The sequence below is a fragment of the Papio anubis genome, chromosome 15 (assembly GCF_008728515.1).
Source record: "Papio anubis isolate 15944 chromosome 15, Panubis1.0, whole genome shotgun sequence".
Lineage (NCBI taxonomy): Eukaryota > Metazoa > Chordata > Mammalia > Primates > Cercopithecidae > Papio > Papio anubis.
In genome coordinates, this window is record NC_044990.1 from 73,743,997 (window position 1) to 73,759,105 (window position 15,109).

General features: G+C 45.1%; 1 protein-coding gene across 7 annotated transcripts in view; it reads right to left on the reverse strand.

Moving 5' to 3' along the window:
• Positions 1–15,109, reverse strand: part of ABCC4 (ATP binding cassette subfamily C member 4) — a 291,475-nt gene that overhangs the window by 241,372 nt on the left and 34,994 nt on the right. Inside the window, exon 1 of one of the 7 annotated variants that reach the window (XM_021929724.2) lies at positions 12,440–12,734. The exons of the other annotated variants lie outside the window; for them this stretch is intronic. The gene's annotated coding sequence lies outside the window, so the exon portion shown is untranslated. Of the gene's footprint in view, positions 1–12,439; positions 12,735–15,109 lie in introns of those variants that run through there. 7 annotated transcript variants of the gene reach the window in all.

Below are 15,109 nucleotides of genomic sequence, written 5' to 3' on the forward strand. Positions count from 1 at the left end.
AAAAAAAAGACAACCTTCAGGTGACCCTGCAGGCCATCCCTACTTTGTCACTCTTAGATAGGACATATCTAAGCCATCAGCAAGTCCTATTATTTCAACCTGCAAAGTATATCCAGAAACAGTCACACTGACCCTATGAGGCTCACCCTCTGCCCCTGCCCACGCTTAAATTTTCTACTCAGCACCTGTCAGCATTAGAAGGGCTATTACATTTCACTCTTTTTGAAATCATGTTTTCCTCCGGAAGCATCCAGGCTCCACGAGGATGGGGTTTTTCTGTTGTCTGCTTCTAAGCCACCCACACCTAGAACATGCTGGGTACACAGAAGTCACCCAGATTTGTCACATGAATGAACACATCCTCTAAAAATTACCTATTTTAACATATTTAAACTCCAAAATCCATTACGAGTCCATGGTATCAAATTCTCAGTTACAAATATAAATATTAAATAACTTACAGCTATAAATAAGTCTGCAATAGCAAAAGTTTCCTAAAGGCCTGGATTCTGCAAATGGGTTTCAGAAAGAGGGTGCAAGGACACACACCGGTGCAAATGTGCATTAACTGAGTGCTGGCAGGGAAGGAATGGTGCAGCACATCGCCAGCACAGCTTCTCATTAACGCTCCAGCAATTCTGCTCAGACCCCAAACCCTGCACGCCCAAAAGAAACAAAATCCTTCCAAGTTCACCAGGGCCTCTGTCCTTATAAAGTTTCCCATGGCCTGGCTCCAAGGGGAGCCTGACACACCTGATTTCTTCAATCTCCTCCCATTCTCTGCAGTCCGAAATAGCCATTCTCCATGCCCTAAAGTTCAATGCTCACCAGGCACAGGAATTGCTGGAATGGATCTCGTGTGAGGGTGCAGCACCCACACCACAGGTGTTCTCGACATGGTCCCAACCCAGTTATCTTGGCTCATGGCCAAGTAAATTAAACTCAGGTGGCACCCGTCAAGCTGTGATCTCCTTCTGTTATTATTCCTCTAACGTTCCTCCATTCCTAAAACATGTTCAAAGCCCATTTTCTCATCCCTTCCCACTTCACTCTACTACCTGTTCTTTCTATATCAACCTAAGCAACAGGCAATGTGGGCCCTGTCCACCTCTCTCCTGGGTCCTCCAAACCCCACTCCATACCCGCACTCTGGGTTCAACGTGGGTCCTTCTGTGCCATAGCCACCTCAGAGATTTCCTACCACAGAGCTTCAAAGCCTTCTCTGGTTCATCCACGGCCTTCTTGTCTCCCTGTTCTCCCACCAGCTAATCCATGCCTTTCACTTCTTCACAGGGCCCTCATTTTATAATTCCATCTTCCCAGCACTTTCCCACACGACAACCAGTACTGAGAATCTACAGCCATTGTGCATGATTAACCGTCTTAGTCTTCTTCCTTAAAAAAAGATGCACTTGGCATATTTGTACACAATTTAGTAACAATAAAATGAAACGCGAGTAAGATTTTTTTTTTTGAGAGACACTTTGCCACCCAGGGTCTCACTTTGCCACCCATCCTGGGGTGCAGTGGCATAATCATAGCTCATTGTAACCTGAAACTCCTGGGCTCAAGCGACCCTCTCACATAGCTGACACTAGAGGTGCGTGCCATCACGCCTGGCTAAGGGAGTAGGATATTAATTATTTCTGCTGCCCAAGTCATGTGGCTGACTCATGAGGAGATGAAAGCATTGTTCATTGCAACTAGCAAGTGAAGGATCTGACGACTAGCCAGAGATGCCATACTATATAGTCAGCAAGGCCCGCGTGGCACCTACTAGATGCAGAGCTCACTGTCGCCAAGATCCTTCTGAGCCCATCAGTGTATGATGCTGACTCTCTGAAAATCAGCCATTGGCCAGGGACTATGGCTCACGCCTGTAATCCCAACACTTTGGGAGGCAAAGGCAGGAAAATCGCTTGAGCCCAGTAGTTTGAGACCAGCCTGGGCAACATGGCAAAACCCTGTCTCGACAAAAACATACAAAAAACTGGCCAGGCGTGGTGGCATGCACCTGTAGTCCCAGCTACTCAGGAGGCTGAGGTGGTAGAATCACCTGAGCCTGGGAAGTAAAGGCTGCAGTGAGCCGTGATTGTGTCATTGCACTCCAGCCTGGGTGACAGAGTGAGACCCTGTCAGGAAGGAAAGGAAGGAAAGGAAGGAAAGGAAGGAAAGGAAGGAAAGGAAGGAAAGGAAGGGAGGAAGGGAGGGAGGGAGGGAGGAAGGAAGGAAGGAAGGAAGGAAAGAAGAAAGGAAGGAAGAAAGGAAGGAAGGAAGAAAGGAAGGAAGGAAGGAAGGAAGGAAGGAAGGAAGGAAGGAAGGAAGGAAGGAAGGAAGGAAGGATCAAAAAAAATCTAGACATTAATCAGTGCCTGTTCAAATCAAGCGCTTTCTTCCAAACGATTAAACTTCATCTCCCATAAGAGATGACATAGCTCTCTCTTGCTTCCAAGCTCACAGAACCACTTGCCAGACTAAGGAATAAGACTGCTTAACAAAAGGAGCATCAGAAGCTACTCATTTAAATTTGTGCACCAAGAAGCACAGGGAATAATATATAATTGATTAACAATGCAGGGGTTGGGGTGTCAACGCCCTGTGCAACCAAAAAACCACATATAATTTTTGACTCCCCAAAACCTTAACTAGTAATAGCCTACTCCTGGCTGGTAGCCTTGCCAGTAACATAAAGTTGATGAACACATATTTTGTATGCTCTGTGCATTATATACTACATTCTTACAACAAAGTAAGCTAGAGAAAGGAAACGGTCATTAAGACAATCATTGTGGAAAATCATTGAGGAGAAGATACACATGGAAGTGGATCATCAAGGTCTTCATTCTCATCATCTTCGTGTTGAGTAGGCTGAAGAGGAAGAGGAAGATGAGGTATTGGCCTTGCTGTCTCAGAGGTGGAAGAAGCTGAAGAAAATCTGCATGTAGGCTGGGCACAGCTCATGCCTGTAATCCCAGCACTTTGGGAGGCTGAGGCGGATGGTTCACTTGGGGTCAGGAGTTCAAGACCAGCCTGGCCAATATGGTGAAACCCTGTCTCTATAAAAATACAGAAAAATTAGCTGGACGTGGCGGTGCACATCCCAGCACCTCAGCAGGCTGAGAGAGGACAATCGCTTGAACCCAGGAGGTGAAGGTTAGAGTGAGCCAAGATCATGCCATTGCACTCCAGCCTGGGTGACAGAGTAAGACTTCATCTCAAAAAAAAAAAAAAAAAAGAAAGAAAGGAAGGAAGAAAGAAAGAGGAAGAAAGGAAGAAAGAAAGGAAGAGAGAGAAAGAGAGAGAGAGAAGGAAGGAAGGAAGGAAGGAAGGGAGGGAGGGAGGGAGGGAGGGAGGGAGGGAAGGAAGGAAGGAAGGAAGGAAGGAAGGAAGGAAGGAAGGAAGGAAGAAAAGAAAAGAAAAGAAAGGAAGGAAGAGAGAGAGAAAGAAAGAGAAAGAAAGGAAGTAAGGAAGGAAAAGAAAAGAGAAAAGAAAAAAGAAAATGCACATAAGTGGACTCTTGCAGTTCAAACCCTTGTTGTTTAAGGGTCAACTGTGCTTCACTGGGGTCAAAGAATTGCTTTGGAAGCTGAATTACATGCATGTGAACATATAATTCACACTTCTCAAGACTAAACTGACAGAATTTAGTCAGTTACCTTGATGCTTTCCCAGACTGCTCAAAATTTATCTGTCCCTGGGAAATAAACATGTGTGCCTTTAAGACATGTGTCATGTCACTCAGTGCGCAGCCATGCCCCACACATATGCCTCACCTATGTGAGCCCACACATGCCTGCAGGAGCGCCAACCTGCCTGTCCAGGCGCATTTGTCCCAACAATAACCCTTTCTCTCTACACCTTTGCCTCCATCACTGTGGCCCAAGGCGTCATGAATTTTCAGGGCCCCAACAGCCTGCTAGCTGACCTACCCACATTCACCCTTGGTTTCCCTGGGATCTTTCAATAGAAAAGCCAGAGTGGATTCTTAAAAATATCACGCCATGCTGCTTTCCTGCAGTAGAAAAACAATGAAACTCATGATGGGGTGCTGTACTTGACTGGGTCCCCTTCATTCAGTGTTCCAGCCACCCTGGCCTGATGTGTTTCTGACAGTATCCCACATTCCTGTTTGCCTGTCCCCTTGCCTGCGAGCAAATGCGTTTCCCCATCTTCTCCCACAATTAGATCTTCTCTCCTGCAGGTCTCAGTCTCCAGAAAGTCCTACCCTTGTGTACAAAAAACCAAACATACCCTCATTGTCGATCATTTATATCCTCATTCTCACTTTCTTCACCCATTTACTACAATCTATTTGTATAGATAAAAAATAATGCACTTAACTATTTTGTCACTTTCCCCTCTAGAACAAAAGCTCGCTTAGGGCAGGATTTTTTTATGGTGTTCACTGGGCCAGGGACCAGGCGCTCAGAACTGTGTGGGGTGAACGAGTGAATGACTCTCCACCCAGGCTGAGGAGCAGCAGCAGAGAACACCCACATCTGGGGCCCAGCAACCCTCTTTAAGTGCCCGCAGGAGAAGGGGAATGTGCAGGTCACCTGAGGTCAGTAAATGATTCAACAGATGCTCTAGCCTCACTCAATAAGTCATTTATTATTGAAAGAATAATGCATTTCAAAGTAGTTCCAGGTGTGGCAAATTATTAACCATTGGTTAGTTCTCCTTGAAGAGTCTGCCAGCCCTGGCTGTGGGAGGCTCCTGGGCCCAGCCTCGGGGCTGCACTGGGGCAGGGTGGAGAAGAAGGTAGGCTGCTCAGAGTCAGGGACTCTGGAGAGCAGGAGCTGGGTGCAGGGAGACCCAACGACAGATCTCACTTCATTAGAAACTTCATTAGAAACGCCTTCCCCCAGCCGGGCGCGGTGGCTCATGCCTGTAATCCCACACTTTGGGAGGCCGAGGCAGGTGGATCACCTGAGGTTGGGAGTTCGAGACCAGCCTGACAAACATGGAGAAACCCTGTCTCTACTAAAAATACAAAATTAGCCGGGCGTGGTGGCACATGCCTGTAATCCCAGCTACTCAGGAGGTTGAGGCAGGAGAATCACTTGAACCAGGGAAGCAGAGGTTGTGGTGAGCTGAGATCGCGCCATTGCACTCCAGCATGGGCAACAAGAGTGAAACTCCGGAAAGAAGGAAAGAAAAGAAGGGAAAGAAGGGGAAGAAGGGGAAGAAAGGAGGAAAGAAAGGAAAGAAAGGAAGGAAAGAAGGAAGGAAGGAAGGAAGGGAGGGAGGGAGGGAGGGAGGAAGAGAGAGAGAGAGAGAGAGAAAGAAAGAAAGAAAGAAAGAAAGAGAGAGAGAGAGAGAGAAAGGAAGGAAGGAAGGAAGGAAGGAAGGAAGGAAGGAAGGAAGGAAGGAAGGAAGGAAGGAGAGAGAAAGAAAAAGAGAGAGAGAGAGACAGAGAGAGAGAGAGAGACCTTCCCCTACGGCAAGTTTTCTCAGCCTTGGCACTACTGGCATTTGGAGCTGAATAACTCTTTGTTGGGGATGCCGTCCCGTGCACTGTAGGATGGTTAACAGCATCCCTGGATTCCACCCTCAAGAAGCCAACAGCATCCCCATCCCAAGTCCTGACAACTAAAATTATCTGAGGAAATGCCAGGGTGGCAAAATCACAGGGATGAGAGCCACTGCACTAAGGTCTTCTATAGCCTTTCTGGACAGGCTATAGAATCTTACATCAAATGCTGGCCTCAGGCAGAAGTCACAAGACGATGACAGCAGTCTTTCAGCCACATTAGCAAATGATATAAACCCATTAGTAAATCCACCGGTTCAATTCCACTCCAAGAGTTCAAGGCATCTATGTTAACAAAGAATTACAGTAAGATGGGACATACAACATCTGTGTAGTGTGGGAAATTTAAAAAAAAAAAAAAAAAGATGGGACACGTGGTCACAGGCTATGCACAGACTCTACTTGTGGGCTTTCTTTAGGTCTCTATTAGGCTAAGGGTTCAACATCCCAGCTCACCAGACTCATCTTCTGTACAGCAGAGGTTCTCAAAGTGTGATATCTGGACCAGCAGCACCAGAATCCCCTGAAGAGTTAGAAATGCATATTCTCACGACCCACTCCAGGTCTATGAATCAGGAACTCTGAGAGTGGGGCCCTGCAATCCGTATCTTCTGATGTTCTCCAGGTGATGCGGATGCAGGTTCAGGTTTGAGAACCTGCCATACAGCTTGCTTTGACACACCAAATGGGAAGCACTTGTCTGGCATATACGCCAATACTCCCAACCCAACCCTGGCTCATTAACAAAATTCCTACCTCAGCCTGGAGAGTTTTACTGGGGAGTTTCATGTTTTTCAGTAAACTTCAATACATTACCCAATTATACCTGGGGAATTTTAAAACAAAAACCCACAAACACCTAGAGCCCAATCCCAAATGACTGAATCAGAACAAGCCAAGATGAAGCCCAAGTGGTGGTCCTTAAAGAGTTTCCCTCACCCAGCACATCCTGGTCATCGGCCAGGTCTGGGAACCATTTGTATGGTACAGAGAAGAAAGAGGGTGTAGGTAGATACCTGGGAAGTTGGAGAGGGTTTGGAGAAAGGGACAAAGTTTGAGCAAACTTTAGGGAAAGAATTTGGAGTTTACTGAGAAGACAAAGGAGGAAGAAGGGACAAGCTTTCCAGAAAAACGGAGCCACACAGCCGAGACTTATTGTTTGGAGACAGCAGAGAAAATGCTGCATGGGGTTTGGGGTGATAATGGGGTAATCAAAGGTCTTGTGTTCTAAACTCAGAAATTTGGACTTTATCCTAAAGATAACAGGAAAATTGTAAATGTTTTTAAGCTACTTTGTACATGATGAACTGTGGACGGCAAGGAAACCAGTTAGGAATTGGATTTGAAAGAAACTTCACCAATACAACAAGTCACATCCTTTCATTCAAGCAAACTAGATCACTTCACCCTCCCAACACCCCAGCCTGCACAAATCTCACCTCCCCTGCTTGGTCGTAACTCTGCGACTCTACCACAAAAATAAGCAGATGCACAAGAAGTCAATTTAAAATTTCACATCCTATTTCTAATTTACTCTAGGACCTCAAAACAAGAAAAACATCGCAACACAAGTCATCCTTTCAAAAACAATTTTGTAAATGTCCTATTTCATAGAAAAGGAAGAAGCAACTCTAAATCAAATTTTTTAAGAACTGCCAGGCCCAGTGGCTCACACCTTTAATCCCAGCATTTTGGGAGGCCGAGGTGTGCAGATCACCTGAGGTCAGGAGTTCAAGACCAGCCTTGACCAAAATGGCGAAACCCCATCTCTACTAGAAATACAAAAATTAGCTGGGTGTAGTGTGTGCCTGTAATCCCAGCTACTCAGGAAGCTGAGGCAGAAGAATTGCTTGAACCCGACAGGCGGATGTTGCAGTGAGCCAAAATCACACCACTGCACTCCAGCCTGCGCGACAGACAAGACTCCGTGTCAAAAAAAAGAAATTACCTAGAACCAGCACAGCAGTAACATAAAAAGCCGTATCCATGAGGAGCTCTTCTTATCAGCAAAACATACCTTAATTCATTGTCATTAAAATAAGATATTACAAAGGAACGGCTCATCCATTTACTAGTATTAATGGTGACATGGCTATTGAAGAAAAAACACAAAGTAATAAATCTTATATACAGAGAGCTTTACACAATTAGAACTCCAATCCTACATTGACTGAAGACAGTAAGCTAGCACATTAGGGTTGCAAGATGTACAATACCAATAAATAGTCAAAAATCTACTGCATTACTATAGTCTAATGATACTGAAAACGTTAATAAGAAACTAACTTCAAGCCAGGCATGGTGGCTCATGCCTATAATACCAACGCTTTGGGAGGCTGAGGCAGGGGGATCTCTTGAGCCCAAATGTTCAAGACCAGCCTGGGCAACATAGTGAGACCTTATCTCCACAAAAAAAAAAAAATTAATTAATTAATTGGCTGGGCACAGTGGCACGCATCTGTAGTCCTAGCCACTCTGGAGGCTGAGGTACGAGGGATGCTTGAGCCCAGGGGCTTGAGGTTACAGTGAACAATGATCAAAAGAAGTATCCACTAGGTTGGGAGGCCAGCCTAGGGCAACATGCCTGGGGGGCAGCTCTCCGCAAGTTCACAAGCAGCAGCCTGGGAGCACAGCCCTGAAGCCCCGCACACCAGGTCCAAGGAACACGCCCTGCAAGTAGATGGCCCCTGTGGCTGGGGCCCTGGTGAGAAACAAGAGGACTGAGCAAAGAAGTCAAGGTGTTGAGGACAGCAGGAGTCAAGTTTCTCACTACTGAAGGATGAAGACACAAATACGGAAAGAGGGAAAGCCAGAACAAAGCATGAGATTTTGAACTGTGATTTGAAGCACTGGTGTGAAGTCTACCTAATGTGTTTCCTAATACACATCTATATAAATAGATACCTAAATAAAGATAGAGAAATCAATATACACTTGATGCTTTTTAGTGACAAATCCTGTACTTGCGAGTTTGCCTACTTGCTAAATTAAAAAATCAGTCCTCCAGGTGTCCTGCAGTCCTTCACAGACGTGCACAGAGCAGCAAAATATCTGAGTCACCCAACATGCATGCTCCCAGCTGAAGTCAAATGAAATGACACTTAGACTTTTTTTTTCTTTTTTCCACCCCAAGACAAGAGTCTCACTCTGTCGCCCAGGCTGGAGTGCAGTGGCATGATCTTGACTCACTGCAACCTCTGCTTCCTGGGTTCAAGCGATTCTCCTGCTTCATCCTCCCGAGTAGCTAGGGTTACAGACACATGCCACCAAGCCCGGCTAATTTTTGGTGTTTTTAGTAGAGATGGGGTTTCACCATGTTGGCAAGGCTGGTCTCGAACTACTGACCTCAAGCGATCCAGCCACCTAGGCCTCCCTAGGTGTGATTACAATGCCACCTGTGCTGGGATTACAGGTGTGAGCCACCACACCCAGCCGACACTCTGCCTTCTTATTCCCGCTCTTAGAGTAGAAACAAATATCCTTTTGTGGGATGTTCAGTACCATGTTCTTCACATTCTGGGGATTTTTGTGGGTGACTTCGCTGTCTACAATGGTGCCAAGCATCACGCTCAAGTGCAGTCTAGTGCATCAAAGCGCAAGAGGGCTGTCATATGCCCTACAGAAAAAACGTGTGTTACAGAAGCTTCCTTCAGGCATGAGCTATAGTGCTGCTGGCTGTTAATTCAAAGTTAATGAATTAACTATATATTAAATAAAGTGTCTCTAAGCAGAAACATGCATAAAACAAGGTTATATATTAAATGGCTGACAAAAATGTGACCAAAGGCGCATAGGAACCTAACCCTGTATTTCCCCTGGAAGCAATGGTTCAGTGTTCACTAGTCCTGTGTTTGTGGAGACTTTATAGAGCTTCACTAGTAACAAGAACCAACTGCACATGCATATGTCTGTATGTGTATATACACATACACACAAATATATAAATAATATGTGTTGATCTGTGTATGCAAATACATCCTAGCTTTGTCTGCTTAGAGTGCCTAGAAGCAATGAGATCCCATAACAATAAATATGCCTAGGCCAGGCACGGTGGCTCATGCCTGTAATCCCAGCACTTTGGGAGGCCAAGGTGGGTGGATCACCTGAGGTCAGGAGTTCAAGACCAGCCTAGCCAACATGGTGAAACCCTATCTCTACTAAAAATACAAAATTTAGCCAGGCGTAGTGGCATGCGCCTGTAATCCTAGCTACTTGAGAGACTGAGGCAGGAGAATTGCCTGAACCCAGGAAGCAGAGGTTACAGTGAGCCGAGATCATGCCACTGCACTCCAGTCTGGGTAACAGAGTGAAACTCCGTCTCAAAAAAAAAAAAAAAATGTGCATAGTGCCCAGCACTGTTTCTAAATACAGTATCCACTTATTAAAAAGAACATGTAACTTTTTAATGCAGAGGTTCCTTGGAGAAATGGCTGAATCCAAGATTGGGGAAAAAGAAGTACAAGATGGTCGGGCGCAGTGGCTCACGTCTGTAATCCCAGCACTTTGGGAGGCCGAGACCGGTGGATCACGAGGTCAGGAGACCGAGATCATCCTGGCTAACATGGTGAAACCCTGTCTCTACTGAAAGTACAAATAAATTAGCCGGGCATAGTGGTGAGTGCCTGCAGTCCCAGCTGCTCGGGAGGCCGAGGCAGGAGAATGGTGTGAACCCAGGAGGCGGAGCTTGCAGTGAGCTGAGATCACACCACTGCACTCCAGCCTGGGCTAGACTCTGTCTAAAAAAAAAAAAAAAAAAAGTACACGACATGTCTGGACTACCTTTTTGTGCCACAGAAGTAAGGAAATGTTCAAAGAATCCCAAAACATGTCCAAAGGACACAGGAGCTCCCAATGGCCAAACCTGGGGTAATCTGAGCACCAAAATAAATCATAAGTGTAATGGATTCAAATCCAACAAATAAAATTATTCATAAGCCCATAGTGCTGTAAATAAATGAGTGAATAAATGGGGGAAACAGAATATTTCTTACTATAGAATGCCAAACAATTAAGATCAGAATTAACAATAGAATCAGAAAAAAAAAATCGTCATTTGGCAACTTCCACAGTAATAAGTTATTTACTTATTGAAAAGCCATCCATGGTTGCTAAAATCAGTGGGTAAAAGATTCATGGGAAGTAAGATATTTTCATAGCCTCCAATTATCTCCCCATAAAACACATATTTAAAAGAACAAAGTATTGCATAATCAACTTTAGAACAGGGAAACCTGGCAGACACGACCTTAACCAAGTGATAACAGTTACCATCACCATTGTGTGCCTCCGGATACGATGCACTGAGGATACTGTATTTATTTTTATGGTATTTCTGCTATGAGGTCACATCACATTTTTTTGCATCTTTGAAGAATATTCTAGAATGTGATGACCTGAATATTTTTCAAATTATCAAGGACATGAGAGACAAGAAAAGACTGCAGAAGTGTTCCAGACTAAAGGATACTAAAGAAATATGACAGCCAAATACATTATAGGATCTTGGGCCCAAAAAACTAATACAGGGAAACTGGTTATGGAGTTTGAAGATAAATTTCTGAATTTTGTTGGGTGTTCTGTAACTACGATGGAAAGTGCCCTTTTATTTAAGACACATGCACTAAAATATTTAGGTGTAAGGGGCCTCATGTCTACAATCCACTTTATTTTTTTTTTTTTGAGACCAAGTTTTGCTCTCTCCCTCAGACTGGAGTGAAGTGCGATCTCGGCTCACTGCAACCTCTGCTTCCTGAGTTCAAGCGATTCTCCTGCCTCAGCCTTCCAAGTAGCTGGGATTACAGGCACACACCACCACACCTGGCTAATTTTTTTGTATTTTTAGTAGGGACAGGGTTTCATCATGTTGGCCAGGCTCGTCTCGAACTCCTGACCTCAGGTGATCCAACCACCTCAGCCTCCCAAAGTGCTAAGATTACAGGTGGGAACAACCACGTCCAGACTACAATCCACTTTCAAGTAGTTCAGATAACAAAGGATAATATGTATAAACAGAGAAAGAGACAATGACAACTATGGTAGAAGTTAACATTAGGGAATCTGGATGAAGGGTATACAAGAGTGGTATGTATGTACTACCCTTGCACTTTTTCATCAGGTTGAATTATTTCAAAATAAAAAGTTAAAAGACACTACCAGATGTTAAAATATTTAAAAGACAATGATGAAAACTCTAGAGTACTGGTTTAAAAGCATGACACAAGAAGAAAAAAAAAAGATTAAAAGTATAAAAATAAAAGGTTAACGAGGTAAAACACGAAATTAGCCAGGTGCAGTGGCTCATGCCTATAATCCCAACACTTTGGGAGGCTGAGGCTCAAGGATTGCTTGAGGCCAGGAATTTGAGCAAGTAGGAAATCACTGAATAGCTGCTGTAACGGACAAATGCCTAACATTAGGAAGTGCTACAGAGGGGAAGGAGACCCACACTAACAAGAGGGCATGCACCTAGACACATAACTCAGAGGACACAGTTCAAAACACGCATACAAGAGGCTTAGGCACCTGCGGGCTTGTGTGTGTGCTCACAGACAGCAAAATGAAAAAAATCCCAGCCCTGAAGGAGAGGCAAGTACATGGCATCCATACAGATTAAAAAAATCTCTTAGTATGAAAATTAAATATGCGTACCCCACGTACACTTAGATAACTGTGAAGGGGAAAAGATTAAAATCAGGGGAAATAAGGAGTCAAGATTACACAAAAGATCGGGCTGTATCTGTCCCCACCAGTCACCAGCACTTAACAGCACTTAGTGTGTGCCAGGCACCGGTTCAAGCATTTTGAGGCAATCCTCACAGTCCTGTGAAGTAGGCTCCTGAAGGGGGTTTAATGGTGGTCCCAAAAAGATATGCCCAAGTCCTGACCCCCAGTACCTGTGAGTATTACCTTTCATGGTAAAGGACTGAATGTTATTTGGAAAAAGTGTATTTGCACATGGAATTAAACTGAGGACATTGGAGTGAAGACATCATCCTGGATTATCCAAGTGGGTCCTAAATCCAATGACAAGTGTCCTTCCAAGAAAGAGGCAGGGGAGACCTGGGACAGACAGAAGAGAAGGAGGTGTAAACACAGGTACAGACTCAAGTGATGCAGACACAAGTGAAGGACACCAAGGACTGCCGGGAGCCACCAGAAGCTGGAAGAGGCAAGGAATATTCACCCCACCATATCGAGGGAACACAGCCCTGCCTAGACCTGGATTTTTTACCTTCTGGCCTCCTGAACTGTAAGAGAATAAATTTCTATTGTCTTAAACAACCAAGTGTGTAGAAATTTGTTACGGCAGCCTCAGCAAAATGATGCAGTGTCGTTATCACCATTCCCTATGGATGGGAAAACTCAGGCATATGGCAGACATGTAGCTGTCCTGGGGCATGCAGGTTGCATGTGACAGGGCTGAGACTCGTCCAGACAGCAGAGTTCAGAGCCCTCGCACCAACAAGTGACAGGCTCTCGGGAGCCAGCCAGGCCATCTTCCCCCATTAGTAAGTGGGGCATTATCCCTTTGGCGAGAGTGCCTAGGTAACATTGCCCCCTGGGCTCTCTCCTGTTTCTGTGTGCTGCATTACCAGCTGATATGGTTTGGCTGTATCCCCACTCAAATCTCTTTTTTTTTTTTCTTTTTTGAGACAGAGTTTCACTCTGTCTCCACTCAAATCTCATCTTTTTTTTGAGACGGAGTTTCACTCTGTCACCAAGGCTGGAGTGCAGTGGTGCCATCTCAGCTCACTGCAACCTCCACCTCCCAGGTTCAAGTGATTCTCTTGCTTCAGCCTCTCAAGTAGCTGTGATTACAGGCGCCTGCCACCATGTCCAGCTAATTTGTTTTGTATTTTTAGTAGAGATGGGGTTTCACCATGTTATGTTGGACAGGCTGGTCTCAAACTCCTGATCTCAAGTGATCCGCCCACCTCGGCCTCCCAAAGTGCTGGGACTACAGTCGTGAGCCATCGCACCTGGCCATCAAATCTCATCTTGAATTGTAGCTCCCACAATTCCCACGTGTTGTGGGAGGGCCCTGGTAGGAGGTAACTGAATCATGGGGGCAGATCTTTCCCATGCTATTCCCATGATAGTGAATAGGTCTCAAGAGATCTGCTGGTTTTATAAAGTGGAGTTTCCCTACACAAGTTCTCTTGTCTGCCGCCATGTGAGATGTGCCTTTTGCTTCTTGCAGGATTGTGAGACCTCCCCAGCCACATTGGAACTGTCCATTAAACCACTTTCTTTTGTAAACTGCCCAGTCTTGGGTATGTCTTTATCAGCAGTGTGAAAATGGACTAATACACCAGCTCCCCTGACTTGTCTTCTGCAAAGTTCTACAGGCACAGTGACAAGGGGCTGGGTGGTCAAAGTAAACAGGGCCAGAGAAATGAAGGCTAAGGAGTGGAAGGGAAGGAACTCACATAATAAAGAATTTGGCTGGGTTTTGTCCCTGGGTCCTCTAAATACTTGGAATTCCCCAAGTAATAGAAGTGTGGTCCCTGATGGTTTACACTAACATAAATTATCAGGGACATAATATAACCTAGTGGGTCCCTAGCAGCTGAGGTTAACAGATGACTCAGGATGGGGGCTGTGCATGTCACAAAGACCAGCCCTGTGATGAGAGGGTTGGGCTCTGAGCCAACTGCTATTGCCCAACCTCCAGGGTAGGGGATACTGGAGACTGAGATCAATCCCATGGCCAATGAGCCCATCAATCGTGTTGATGTAATGAAGCTCCAATAAAAACTCCGGACACCAAAACCCGGATGAGATTTCCTAGCTGGTAATACTCTGGGCATTGTCACACACTAGTAGGCTAGAAAGTGACAGGTCTCAACTCCCCAGGGATAGGACAAGAAAGCTTTGTATTTGGGGCTCTCCCTTTGGTTCCAGTTGGCATCCATTTGCTGTAGTGAAACTGTAATGGTAAGCGCAGCACTTCCCTGAGTTCTGTGAGTCATTCTAGCAGCTCACTGAACCCAAGGGGGGTCATGGGAAGCATAGAATTTGCAGCTGGTTGACGGAAGTCAGGGTGGGCTGGGCCACCCTGATTTGCCGTACCTAAATCTTCCAAATACAGAGCCTACAACCTGTCAGCAGCACTAGCTACAACCTGTCAGTAGCTGACCTGCTATTCTAGTGACTTAGGCAGGACTGCTTGAACACAGGAGCTGGAGGCTGCAGTGAGCCAAGACTGCACCACTGCACTCCAGCCTGGGTGACACAGCGAGACTCCATCTCAAAAAAAAAAAAAAATATATATATATACACACACACACACACACACACACACACATATACAATACACAACATTGATCAAGATTTAAAGGTAACATAGACTACAAAGAATTTGAAGTTGACTTTCAGTTCTTTTTGAGGGAAGGAAGGAGCCTGGAATTTAGACAGGACACAGAACAGGGACCAGCAAAATCTTATTTCTTGATCTGGTTGTTACTTACCAGGATGTTAACCTTATAATTAATTATCCAAGTTACACATTTGCTTGTATAATATTCTGTATCTGCTTTATAACATAAAGGTTAAAAAATGTAGTGAGAAGGAACA